General features: G+C 38.2%; 2 pseudogenes; both read right to left on the bottom strand.

Moving 5' to 3' along the window:
- Nucleotides 1-1134: 1134 nt before the first annotated feature.
- LOC105001982 lies at nt 1135-2056 on the bottom strand (annotated as a pseudogene).
- Nucleotides 2057-8372: 6316 nt separating this feature from the next.
- LOC105001975 lies at nt 8373-9348 on the bottom strand (annotated as a pseudogene).
- Between the last annotated feature and the right edge of the window lie 3100 nt (nt 9349-12448).

Genomic DNA, 12448 nt, shown 5'->3' with positions numbered 1-12448 from the left:
CCCCATAGACGCCAGCCCACCAGGCTCCTCCATCCCAGGGATTCTCCAGGCAAGAACACTGGAGTGGGTTACCATTTCCTTCTCCAATGCATGAAAGTGAAAAGGGAAAGTGAAGTCACCCAGTCGTGTCCGACTCTTAGCGGTCCCATGGACTGCAGCCTACCAGGCTCCTCCTTCCACGGGAGTTTCCAGGCAACAGTACTGGAGTGGGTTGCCAGTGCCTTCTCCAAAGATATGTCTCAGTTCAGTTCAGTTCAGTCTCTCAGTCGTGTCCGACTCTTTGCGACCCCATGAATCGCAGCACACCAGGCCTCCCTGGCCATCACCAACTCCCGGAGTTCATTCAGACTCACATCCATCGACTCAGTGATGCCATCCAGCCATCTCGTCCTCTGTCGTCCCCTTCTCTTCCTGCCTCCAATCCCTCCCAGCATCAGAGTCTTTTTGCATGAAGTGGCCAAAGTACTGGAATTTCAGCTTTAGCATCGTTCATTCCAAAGAACACCCAGGGCTGATCTCCTTCAGAATGGACTGGTTGGATCTCCTTGCAGTCCAAGGGACTCTCAAGAGTCTTCTCCAACACCACAGTTCAAAGGCATTAATTCTTTGGCGCTCAGCTTTCTTCACAGTCCAACTCTCACATCCATACATGACCACTGGAAAAGCAAAGCCTTGACTAGAAGGACCTTGTTGGCAAAGTAATGTCTCTGCTTTTCAATATGCTATCTAGGTTGGTCATAAGTTTTCTTCCAAGGAGTAAACGTCTTAATTTTATGGCTGCAGTCACCATCTGCAGTGATTTTGGAGCCCATAAAAAAATAAAGTCTGACTCTGTTTCCACTGTTTCCCCATCTATTTCCCGTGAAGTGATGGGACCAGATGTCATGATCTTTGTTTTCTGAATGTTGAGTTTTAAGCCAACTTTTTCACTCTTCTCTTTCATTTTCATCAAGAGGCCTTTTAGTTCCTCTTCACTTCCTGCATCTAGACAATACTAAATTATCAACAAATGTTAGTTTTAGAGCCTTTTTTTCTGTCAGTGTTCTGCAAAGTATTTTAGTTTCTATCACAATTTACAATAGGTTCAAGGATATCAATGCATATAAATCATCCTCTAATTGGCATCATGAACAGCTACATTACTGTCCTCTTCAACAAACTCCTCACAGCATTTTTCACCTCTGTTTCTCACTGTGTAAATGATAGGATTTAACGTGGGAGTGAGGATTGCAAAGAACACACTCACCAACTTGTCTTCAGGGTAACTGATCACTGGATGGGTATAGGTGAAAATACAAGGGATAAAATAGAGCACCACTACTGTAAAGTGGGAGCCACATGGGAGGGCCTTGTGCCATCCTTCAGCTCCTTGGGATTTCAGGGAGCTCAGGATGACTATGTAGGAGATGAGCAGCATTAAAAACATAAGTAAGCACATGCCCCCACTGTTAGTGGCCACCACCATTCCCAGCCTGTAAGTGTTGCTGCAGGCAATTTCCAACAGTGAAAAGAAATCACATATGAAGTGATTAATGATATTGGGTCCACAGAAGGTCAAGTCCACAGTGAATAACATCTGCACGGTGGCATGCAGGATCCCCCCAGTCCAGGCCACCACCACCAGGTGCTGGCAGAGCCTCTATCTCATGATGGCCGTGTAGTGCAGAGGCTTGCAGATGTCCATGTAGCGGTCAGAGGCCATGGACATGATGAGGATGATGACCTCTGATGCTGCCAGAAAGTGCTCCAGAAAGGGTTGAGTCAGGCATCCAGCCCAGGAGATGGTTCTCCTCTGGTACAGCAGGTCAATGATCATTTTGGGGGTGGTGACAGAGCTGAAGATGCCATCTATGAAGGACAAGTGAGTGAGAAAGAAGTACATGGGGACAGAAAGTGTGGGGCTGAGGGAGATGGTGATGACAATGAACAGATTGGCGAGCACAGTGAACAGGAAAATGAACAAAAAGACAACAAGGAGTATTTTCTGCAAGGGTGGATTCTATGTGAGTCCCAAGAGAACAAATTCAGTCACATTGTTGGGAGCCATGAGATTCATTTATGAACTCCCACCTTCCTGGGGCCTGAATTGCCTACAAAGATATAAAGAATGATACTTGTTAATTAGGAAAGAGTTGTCTGAATGTCTTAGAACAAAAACAGAGCAGTTGCGGTGAATGTGGAGCATGTCCTTGATACTTCTGCCCCGTAGTTGCTTTAATGTTATTATTTTTTTAATTCTTCCTCCATGATGCTTTTTACCTCTTCAGACATCTAGTCTCTCTCGCCTGTAAACACCTATCAGTCAACTTTTAATTTACTGAGAAAACATTGGGCTATGGGATCTGGATTCTTCTCCTGGCTCCAATTCCACATGAGTCTGACAAGTCATCTTAGTGCTCCATACTTCTGAGCCTTCCTTTTAGTCAATTTACAAATTGCAATTCTCAGATTCATCCTGTAAGCCTACAGTTACCCCTCAGATGTAAGAGTTACTCCCTCTTCCATTAGAATTTGCATCTGAACTCTCAGCTCTTACTGTGGAAAGACATCATCAATAAATATCTGTCATAAGCAGGCATGTTAAAGATTTTATATATATATATATATATATATATGTATGTATGTGTGTGTGTGTGTGTGTGTGTGTGTGTGTATACATATATAAAAGTCTTTGGCAACACATCCTCTCTGGTACCTATCAGAACACATATAGCATTCAACTGTGTTTCCTCACTTATCATAGTACCTGGCATAATATCTGTAATGCATGAAACCTATTAGATGATGATTAAATGCTTGGTGAATTGCCATTTCCATGGATAAGTATACAACTGCTTGTCCTACCCATAAACTTGGGAGAAATTTAAGTGTTCTCATTCTCCTGTTCTGTTTATCATTACTTGATGAGAAACAAGCTTTTGAAAGGAAGCTGCATTCCAATTTAGTAATTTCTGATACTCTTTCTGGGGTGAATGTGAAAATATTCTTGCCTCTAAGAAAGAGAATTTTACTGAGTCATTTTACTTTCAAGATGATTATGGCATTTATTAATTGATTTTTTTATTCTTTAAAATTTTGATCCACATACAATTTAACATTTTTATATTGTTGTAAAAATATAAAGTAAAGTACAGATTCAGTAGACATGGATAAAAAAACTCTTTCATAGGTGTTCAATACATAAGGATCTGTTAGGGAAAAGAAATCCTTATTTTCAAAGTTTTAAAATGAAAATTTCAATGTGGAGAACTAACTGAAATAGCTTGCCAGGTAAGATAAAGAGATAGATAATGCACTATACATATATACACAGACTAACACAAGTATATCAAATCTGTTGCATACTGGTAAATACTTATTCCAAGTTAATTCATTCAACAAATACCCTCTGAGCCACTAGGGAAGTCCCCAACAATATTTATTGGATACTTAATCTGTATTTTAATGTATGTATGTTTACACAGAGTGATAAAAAGAATCCATGTTAATTGCTCTTAACGCCTGATATTTTATTACCAAACAACAGCAGCTCATCCCACCATGATAGGAATGCTTTTCCCACTCCTTTATGTTTTTGCCAAATACATTCCTATGCCTTCCTCTCCAGTCTTTCCATACTAGCTATCATTCCTGTTTCCAGGATACTGCATTACTAATAGAATGAAAAACTGGGGATATACATTTCCCAAAAAAAGAGAAGAGAAACCATAAACATAATACAATGTATTCTGAAAAAAAAATTATTTCCCTTTCAAGGATAAAGAATCTTGTTTTTAAATTATCCAAAATAAAAATTTTATACTTATGTGGAAACAAACTGCTGCAGCTTCATTGTATTCTCTTATTTTGAATTGGGATCCCAGAAATGATCAGAAAAGATAATAGTGTATCAATACATAGAGCAGAATGAGACATAGTTATGTCTAATTAAGTGTTTTAGAAATAACTCTGAAGAAATAGAAATTACTTTTTCATTTTTCTTTGGCTCCACAATATTCTTCCTAGGAATAAATTCTAAAGGAAAATATTTTAGAAATGGAAAATTCATTATTTACAACTGTTAAGAGCTGTGAAAAATTTAGCTGTATTAATGAAATGATTATTTTTGGGTGTTTTAAAAAGTTGTGCAACATCTTAGGAAAATTCTAATGTTGTATAATTAAGAGGGAAAATTTTGGATGCAAAGTTGAAATACAAAATTATTCTAAATAATTATTTTTTTAACTAATATAAATATGTATCACTGAGAAAAATACACACTTTTACTTCTAAGTTGGTAGCATTGTAGTTGAGTCTAACATTCTGGATGCTTACTGAAGAAAGGATTTAAATCTCATATCAGTGAGGATGAGGGATGATTATATAATTTGTAAGATCATTTAAACTTGAGGGTCTATGATTACATGATTTCATTAAAAAAAAAAAAAAAATCTCACCTATGAACGTGTCTGACATAGGTCCATGACCAGGGCTTCAGGCAACTGTTAGTTCACCAAAAATGAGATAAGTTGTAAAGTTAAAAATGTCAACTAGCTCAGCTACAGAAAGTGTCTTTATTGATTTATAAACAGTGTCTTTGCATAAGATCTTCCTCTTGAGTCTTAAAGGTGTCATACACATCCTGTTTGTAGGCAAAATTTGTAGTTTCTTAACTGTGGCTAATTGGACCCCAAGGGTATTTCACCATCATTAACAAATCTAGCCAGCAACTCAATTATTTCACTTAACTGAACTTTAGAAGATAACTTTTATAGCACTCATCTTTAATTTTAATCTCCTCCTTAGGTTTCCGTTCAGTTCAGTTCAGTCACTCAGTCGTGTTTGATTCTTTGCAACCCCATGAATCGCAGCACTCCAGGCCTCCCTGGCCATCACCAACTTCCGGAGTTCACTCAGACTCACATCCATCCAGTCAGTGATGCCATCCAGCCATCTCATCCTCTGTCATCCTCTTCTCTTCCTGCCTCCAATCCCTCCAAGCATCAGAGTCTTTTCCAATGAGTTAACTCTTCGCATGAGGTGGCCAAAGTACTGGAGTTTAAGCTTTAGCATCATTCCTTCCAAAGAACACCCAGGGCTGATCTCCTTCAGAATGGACTGGTTGGATCTCCTTGCAGTCCAAGGGACTCTCAACAGTCTTCTCCAACACCACAGTTCAAAAGCATCAATTCTTTGGCACTCAGCCTTCTTCACAGTCCAACTCTCACATCATACATGACCACTGGAAAAACCATAGCCTTAACTAGATGGACCTTTGTTGGCAAAGTAAGGTCTCTGCTTTTGAATATGCTATCTAGGTTGGTCATAACTTTTCTTCCAAGGAGTAAGCGTCTTTTAATTTCATGGCTTCAGTCGCCATCTGCAGTGATTTTGGAGCCCCCCAAAATAAAGTCTGACACTGTTTCCACTGTTTCCCCATCTATTTCCCATGAAGTGGTGGGACCAGATGCCATGATCTTTGTTTTCTGAATGTTGAGTTTTAAACTAACTTTTTCACTCTATTCTTTCACCTTCATGAAGAGGCTTTTGAGTTCCTCTTCACTTTCTGCCATAAAGGTGGTGTCATCTGCATATCTGAGGTTATTGATATTTCTCCCAGCAATCTTGATTCCAGCTTGTGCTTCTTCCAGCACAGCATTTCTCATGATGTACTCTGCATATAAGTTAAATAAGCAGGGTGACAATATACAGCCTTGACATACTCCTTTTCCTATTTGGAACCTGTTGTTCCATATCCAGTTCTAACTGTTGCTTCCTGACCTGCATACAAATTTCTCAAGAGGCAAGTCAGGTGCTCTGGTATTCCCATCTCTTTCACAATTTTCCACAGTTTATTGTGATCCACACAGTCAAAGGCTTTGGCATAGTCAATACAGCAGAAATAGATGTTTTTCTGGAACTCTCTTGCTTTTTTGATGATCCAGTGGATGTTGGCAATTTGATCTCTGGTTCCTCTACCTTTTCTAAAACCAGCTTAACAATTGTAAATTCATGGTTCACATATTGCTGAAGCCTGGCTTAGAGAATTCTGAGCATTACTTTACTAGTGTGTGAGATGAGTGCAACTGTGTGGTAGTTTGAGCATTCTTTGGCATTGCCTTTCTTTGGCATTGGAATAAAAACTGACTTTTTCCAGTCCTGTGGCCACTGCTGAGTTTTCCAGATTTGCTGGCATATCGAGTGCAGCACTATCACAGCATCATCTTTCAGGATTTGAAATAGCTCAACTGGAATTCTGTCACCTCCACTAGCTTTGTTCATAGCGATACTTTCTAAGGCCCACTTGATTTCACACTCCAGGATGTCTGGCTCTAGGTCAGTGATCACACCACAGTGATTATCTGGCTTGTGAAGATCTTTTTTGTACAGTTCTTCTGTGTATTCTTGCCACCTCTTCTTAATATCTTCTGCTTCTGTTAGGTCCATACCATTTCTGTCCTTTATTGAGCCCATCTTTGCATGAAATATTCCCTTGGTATCTCTAATTTTCTTCAAGAGATCTCTAGTCTTTCCCATTCTGTTGTTTTCCTCTATGTCTTTGCATTGATTGCTGAAGAAGGCTTTCTTATCTCTTCTTGCTATTCTTTGAAGCTCTGCATTCAGATGCTTATATCTTTCCTTTTCTCCTTTGCTTTTCACTTCTCTTCTTTTCACAGCTATTTGTGAGGTCTCCCCAGACAGCCATTTTGCTTTTATGCATTTCTTTTCCATGGGGATGGTCTTGATCCCTGTCTCCTGTACAGTGTCACCAACCTCAGTCCATAGTTCATCAGGCACTCTATCTATCAAATCTAGGCCTTAAATCTATTTCTCACTTTCACTGTATAATCATAAGGGATTTGATTTAGGTTATACCTGAATGATCTAGTGGTTTTCCCTACTTTCTTCAATTTCAGTCTGAATTTGGCAATAAGGAGTTCATGATCTGAGCCACAGTCAGCTCCCGGTCTTGTTTTTGTTGACTGTATAGAGGTTCTCCATCTTTGGCTGCAAAGAATATAATCAATCTGATTTTGGTGTTGACCATCTGGTGATGTCCATGTGTAGAGTCTTCTCTTGTGTTTTGGAAGAGGGTGTTTGCTATGACCAGTGAATATTCTTGGCAAAACTCTATTAGTCTTTGCCCTGCTTCATTCTGTATTCCAAGGCCAAATTTGCGTGTTACTCCAGGTGTTTCTTGACTTCCTACTTTTGCATTCTAGTCCCCTATAATGAAAAGAACATCTTTTTTTGGGTGTTAGTTCTAAAAGGTCTTGTCTATGACATATAGACACATTTGTATTTTGATAGAATGCTTCATTTTTGAAAAGATCCAAAATTAATTGACAGCAGTCTTACAAGTGAGGTAAGTTTCTTAGGTGAGAAATACTTTGATCAACTATGAAATAATAACTTTGGCTTTGTTTCTATATATCCCTTATGAATGATCTATTAAACCAGTTTTCAAAGAGGATTCCAGATTCAAGGAACCTAAGTATAAAGCCAACTCTGTAGTAGTGAAATTGTTCTACAAATATGTTTTATTGTGTGTCTTTGAAAAAAAAAACTGCATTTAATTGTTACTAAGAATTGTTAACATGTTTCACTTCCTATGGCATATAATTACAACTATTTTTATATCATACAGTAATCAAATATTAGCCCTAAGGAATCCTGTGTAAAGTAAAAATCACAGGATGTGGAATAAAAGTATTTGGATTAAGAGCTGATTTATATATTCTATGACCTAAAGATTTAAGCTTTCAGATCCCCAGTTTTTTTCCTCTCAAATGAAAGCTCTAAATTTCAATTTATAATTCTGTTGAGAACCATTTGAGAACAGTTTAAAATTTTCACATTAGTTTAAATACTAAATTAAATTTGTATAATAACTGAAAACTTTTATCAAAAGAACAAGAAATCAAATATAATTTTAAATATTAGATATATTAAGTATGTGTCAAAGGAGTATTGGGACATATCTTCTTTCTGTTTTATATTCTGTACCATTCTAGATACCAGTAGGCCAAAGAGTTTTCTGAGTACCAATTGCTTTTACATGCATGTAAATCATATCAGAGTGTAATTAGAAAGGTAAATTTTCAATCACTAAAAATCAAGAGACTTGGTTCTGATGAAATTCTGTCTTTTCTCTGATATCTTTTGAAATAGTTGAAATACTGTCAAATTTGAATTTACACATATTGAGGTCTGAGTACTAGTTCTGTCTCTGATATTGGTTGGTTTATTTAACTTTCTTGAAGTTCATTGTTCTCCATCTGTGAAATGGGAATAATTGTAATAATACCTTGCACAAGTGTATAAGTGTCAGGTTAGAGGTATAAGAAGGGCTTTTGTAAAAGTCAAGATAGAAATAAAATATTCATGTTGAGTCATTTATTTTCTGAAGTTGCATTCCTGTTTAATAGCATTCTAATGGCATTTTTGACCTCTGTATTCCTTGCTGTGTAGATAACAGGGTTTAACATGGGGGTAATAAGAGTATAGAATACTGCTATAGCTTTATCCATGGGAAAGGTAGCTACTGGTCGCAGATACATAAATATACAGGACACAAAGAAGAAGACAATAACTGTGATGTGGGAGCTACAGGTAGATAGGGCTCTTTTCCTCCCTGCAGAGCTGTGAGTCCTCATGGAGCAAAGGATGAACACATAGGATACCAACAACATTACAAAAGTAATCATAGGGATTACCCCACCATTGACAGCAACCAAGAGACCAGCAAGGAAAGTGTCAGTGCAGGCAAGTTGTATCAAGGGGAATATATCACACGTGAAGTGATCCATTATGTTGGGACCACAGAACGGGAGCCTGAAAGTGACTAGGATCTGTCCAATTGAGTGGAGAAAACCCATTGTCCAAGAAACCCCCACCAGGAGGCAGCATGTGCGGTGATCCATGATGGTCACATAGTGCAGGGGTCTGCAGATGGCCACATAGCGGTCAAAGGCCATGACCATAAGGAGGACAATCTCTGAAGCTCCCAAGATATGTTCAATGAAGAGCTGTATCATGCAGGCACTGAAGGAGACAGACTTTGATTCAAAGAGCAAATCGGCTAGGAATTATGAATGAGGAATAGCAGGCATCTGTGAAGGACAAGAAGGCCAGGAAGAAATACATCGGGGAGTCCAAAGTCTGGCTGCAGATTATAGTAACCACAATGAACAGGTTGCCAGTGACAGTCACAATGTAAGTGATAAGTAACAGCAAAAATAGAATTCTCTGCATCTGAGGATTCTGTGTAAGTCCCATTAGAATGAATTCAGTTACATTCATCGTTTTCTTTTATTGTAATTCTGAAGATGAATTTAGAAGTGGAGAATTAACCTGCAAAAACAACATTATCCATAGCAATGTGATGAAAAGTTAACATTTTAGGCTTTCAGGTAAGTCCAAAATGCTTTAATAATAGAAGCTTTTTTTTTTTTTTTCCCCATAGTGCAGGAGAAGAAACATGTTACATTTTCTGTTTTATAATGAAAGTAACATTTTGAAGCTGTTTAATTTACTTTATTACAAGGATGCTCAAAACCTTCTTGCACACCTTCTGACAAGTGGTCCTTGAGTTTTTGTTGGAGGACATCCAGGCAGAGGGAGCTACCAGGCATTAAATATTATTGCTTCTCAGTCAATAAGGAAAGTTAAAAATATTATTAAATGTTAAAAATATACTGGTACAATTATTGGTTCTGGTTCTGTACACTGATGATACATAGATTAAATATAATATATCCCCTCTTTCATTTAAAACCACTTCCATTAATCTAAAATAAAGTGTCTGCATTTGTCTCTTCACCTCTTCACCGCCATTACTTGGTTCAGTGTCTGATACACGGGTGTTCCACAAAAGTAAGTGAATAAATGCATTGGAAGACTCTCATCTGGCTTTTGTTTTGTGTTTTCTTTGGTCAAGCCAACTGCAAAAATAGTACCTACTGTCTTAACAACAACAACAACAAAACTGAAAAACGGTTGGAATGATAAACTCCTTTCACCCAGTGAGACCTCTCACTCTCTCCACCCTGAGCAGTTTTCTTCCCTCGTCTGCACTAACCATCTCCCCTACCTTCTGGCCAAGAAGCGCAGAGGAGAATAAAAGAAGAAATGTCATGGTGTTCACTGTCTGGGTTCCCAATTGCGGTTTGTCAACGCTGGGTGACTTTAACCAAGGCTGCATACATTTGGATGGACCTTCTGGGTTCCTGAGATCTCTGTCTTCCATGCTCTCCAGGTCCTATTATAGTGATGCTTCTTGCTATTACTAGTCCAGGTGGTACTTTATCATCTTATTAATTTTCCTCAACTCCCTCCATACCTTGAAAAGTCAATATGTTCAACTTGTTTTAATCTCCCATTTTATGTATGTTGTTTCTTGTTAAACTCCAAAGGATGTGGAAATTTTATGTTTTTTTAAGTGCAAAAATATGTGTGAAACATTTTTCTCTGTATAAATCTGTTTTATTCATAAGGCATCAGTCCCTGTTTTATATAAAGCTGATAAATAAATTTAACTTTTTCAGAAAATACATTGTGAAAGACTGCTGCTGCTGCTAAGTTGCTTCAGTCATGTCTGACTCTGTGCGACCCCATAGACGGCAGCCCACCAGGTTCCCCCGTCCCTGGGATTCTCCAGGCAAGAACACTGGAGTGGGTTGTCATTTCCTTCTCCAACCCACGAAAGTGAAAAGTGAAAGTGAAGTGTGAAAGACTAATATGTAACAAAAATAAAAATGTGTGTGTTATCAGTAGCATTCTCTTTGGAATCATAATTATATGGGATTGTATCTTTTACTGACTGTAAGTTATTTTACAGTTATTAAGGTAACAGACAACTGACAAGAATGGAAGTAATTATTTTCCATAGATATACAAATATTGTCAGATGCAAGTTTGATTGATTTCCCTGATCATTAGAGATCAAACAAATCTTGCATTTATTTATAAAGTCATTACATATCTCTGATTGAGCAATGTTCAAAATGGTATGCTGAATTTTCCTTTTGACTGTGGTTATATCCTACTAATTCTCTCATTACTCAATGAGCTAAATAAAATTTCTGTTATGTGTTCTTTTCGTGTTTTATGAAACACTGATTTCACTTTTCAAAAAAGTCTTTTTCCTCTGGATATTATAATGAGAAATGGAAAATTTTCTGCCATATCAGGAAACAAGGGTGTCACAGCCCTCAGCAATTGCAGCCCTCCAATGTGAGACAGAGAAGGTCAGCTTTCATTCCAATTCCAAAGAAAAGTAATGGCAAATAGTGCTCAAGGTACCATACAGTTGTCCTCATTTCACATGCTAGCAAGGTAACACTCAAAATCCTTCAGGATGGCTTCAGAAGTACGTGAACCAAGAACTTCCAGATATACAAGCTGGATTTAGAAAAGACAGAGGAACTGGAGATCAAATTGCCAACATCTGTTGGATCATAGAGAAAGCAAGGGAATAATCAGAAAAGCATCTACTTCTGTTTTATGGATTACATGAAAGCCTTTGACTGTGTGGATCACAACAAACTGTGGGAAATTCTAGAAGAGATGGGAATACCAGACCATGTGACCTGCCTCCTTAGAAACCTGTATGCAGGTCAAAAAGCAACAGTTAGAACCAGATATGTAAAAATGGACTGGTTCAAAATTGGGAAAGAACTATGAAAAGGCTGTATATTGTCACCCTGCTTATTTAAATTCTATGCAAAGTACATCATATGAAATGCCAGACTGGATGAATCACAAGCTGAAATCAAGATTGCCAGGAGAAATATCAACAACCTCAGATATGCAGATGATAACACTCTAATGGGAGAAAGCAAAGTGAAGAGGAACTAAAAAGCCTCTTGATGAATGTGAAAAAGGAGAGTGATAAAGCTGGCTTAAAACTCAGCATTCCAAAAACTAGGATCATGGCATCCAGTCCCTTCACTTCATGGCAGATAGATGGGGAGAACTGGAAACAGTGGCAGACTTTATTTTCTTTGGCTCCAAAATCACCGTAGTCATTAACTATAGCCACAAAATTAAAAGATGGCTTCTCCTGGAAGACAAGCTGAGACAAACCTAGACAGTGTATTAAAAAACAGAGATATCACTTTATTGACAATGATTCATATAGTCAAAGCCATGGTTTTTCCAGTAGTTGTGTACAGATGTGAGAGTTGGACCATTAAGAAGGCTAAGCAGTGAAAAATTAATGCTTTTTCACAGTGGTGTTGGAGAAGACTCTTGGGAATTTCTTGGACTGCAAGGAGATCAACCTATCAACCCTAAAGGAAGTCAGTCCTTAATATTTATCATAAAGACTGATGCTTAAGCTGAAGCTCTAACACTTTGGCCACCTGATGTGAAGAGCTGACTCAATGGAAAAGCCCCTGATGCTGGGAAAGACTGAGGGTAGAAGGAGAAGGGGACGACAGAGAATGAGATGGTTGGATGGCATCAC

Source organism: Bison bison, unplaced genomic scaffold (genome assembly GCF_000754665.1).
Source record: "Bison bison bison isolate TAMUID 2011002044 unplaced genomic scaffold, Bison_UMD1.0 scf7180017855246, whole genome shotgun sequence".
NCBI lineage: Eukaryota > Metazoa > Chordata > Mammalia > Artiodactyla > Bovidae > Bison > Bison bison.
The sequence above is the reverse complement of the archived record's forward strand: the minus strand, read 5'-3'. Positions and strand labels throughout refer to the sequence as shown.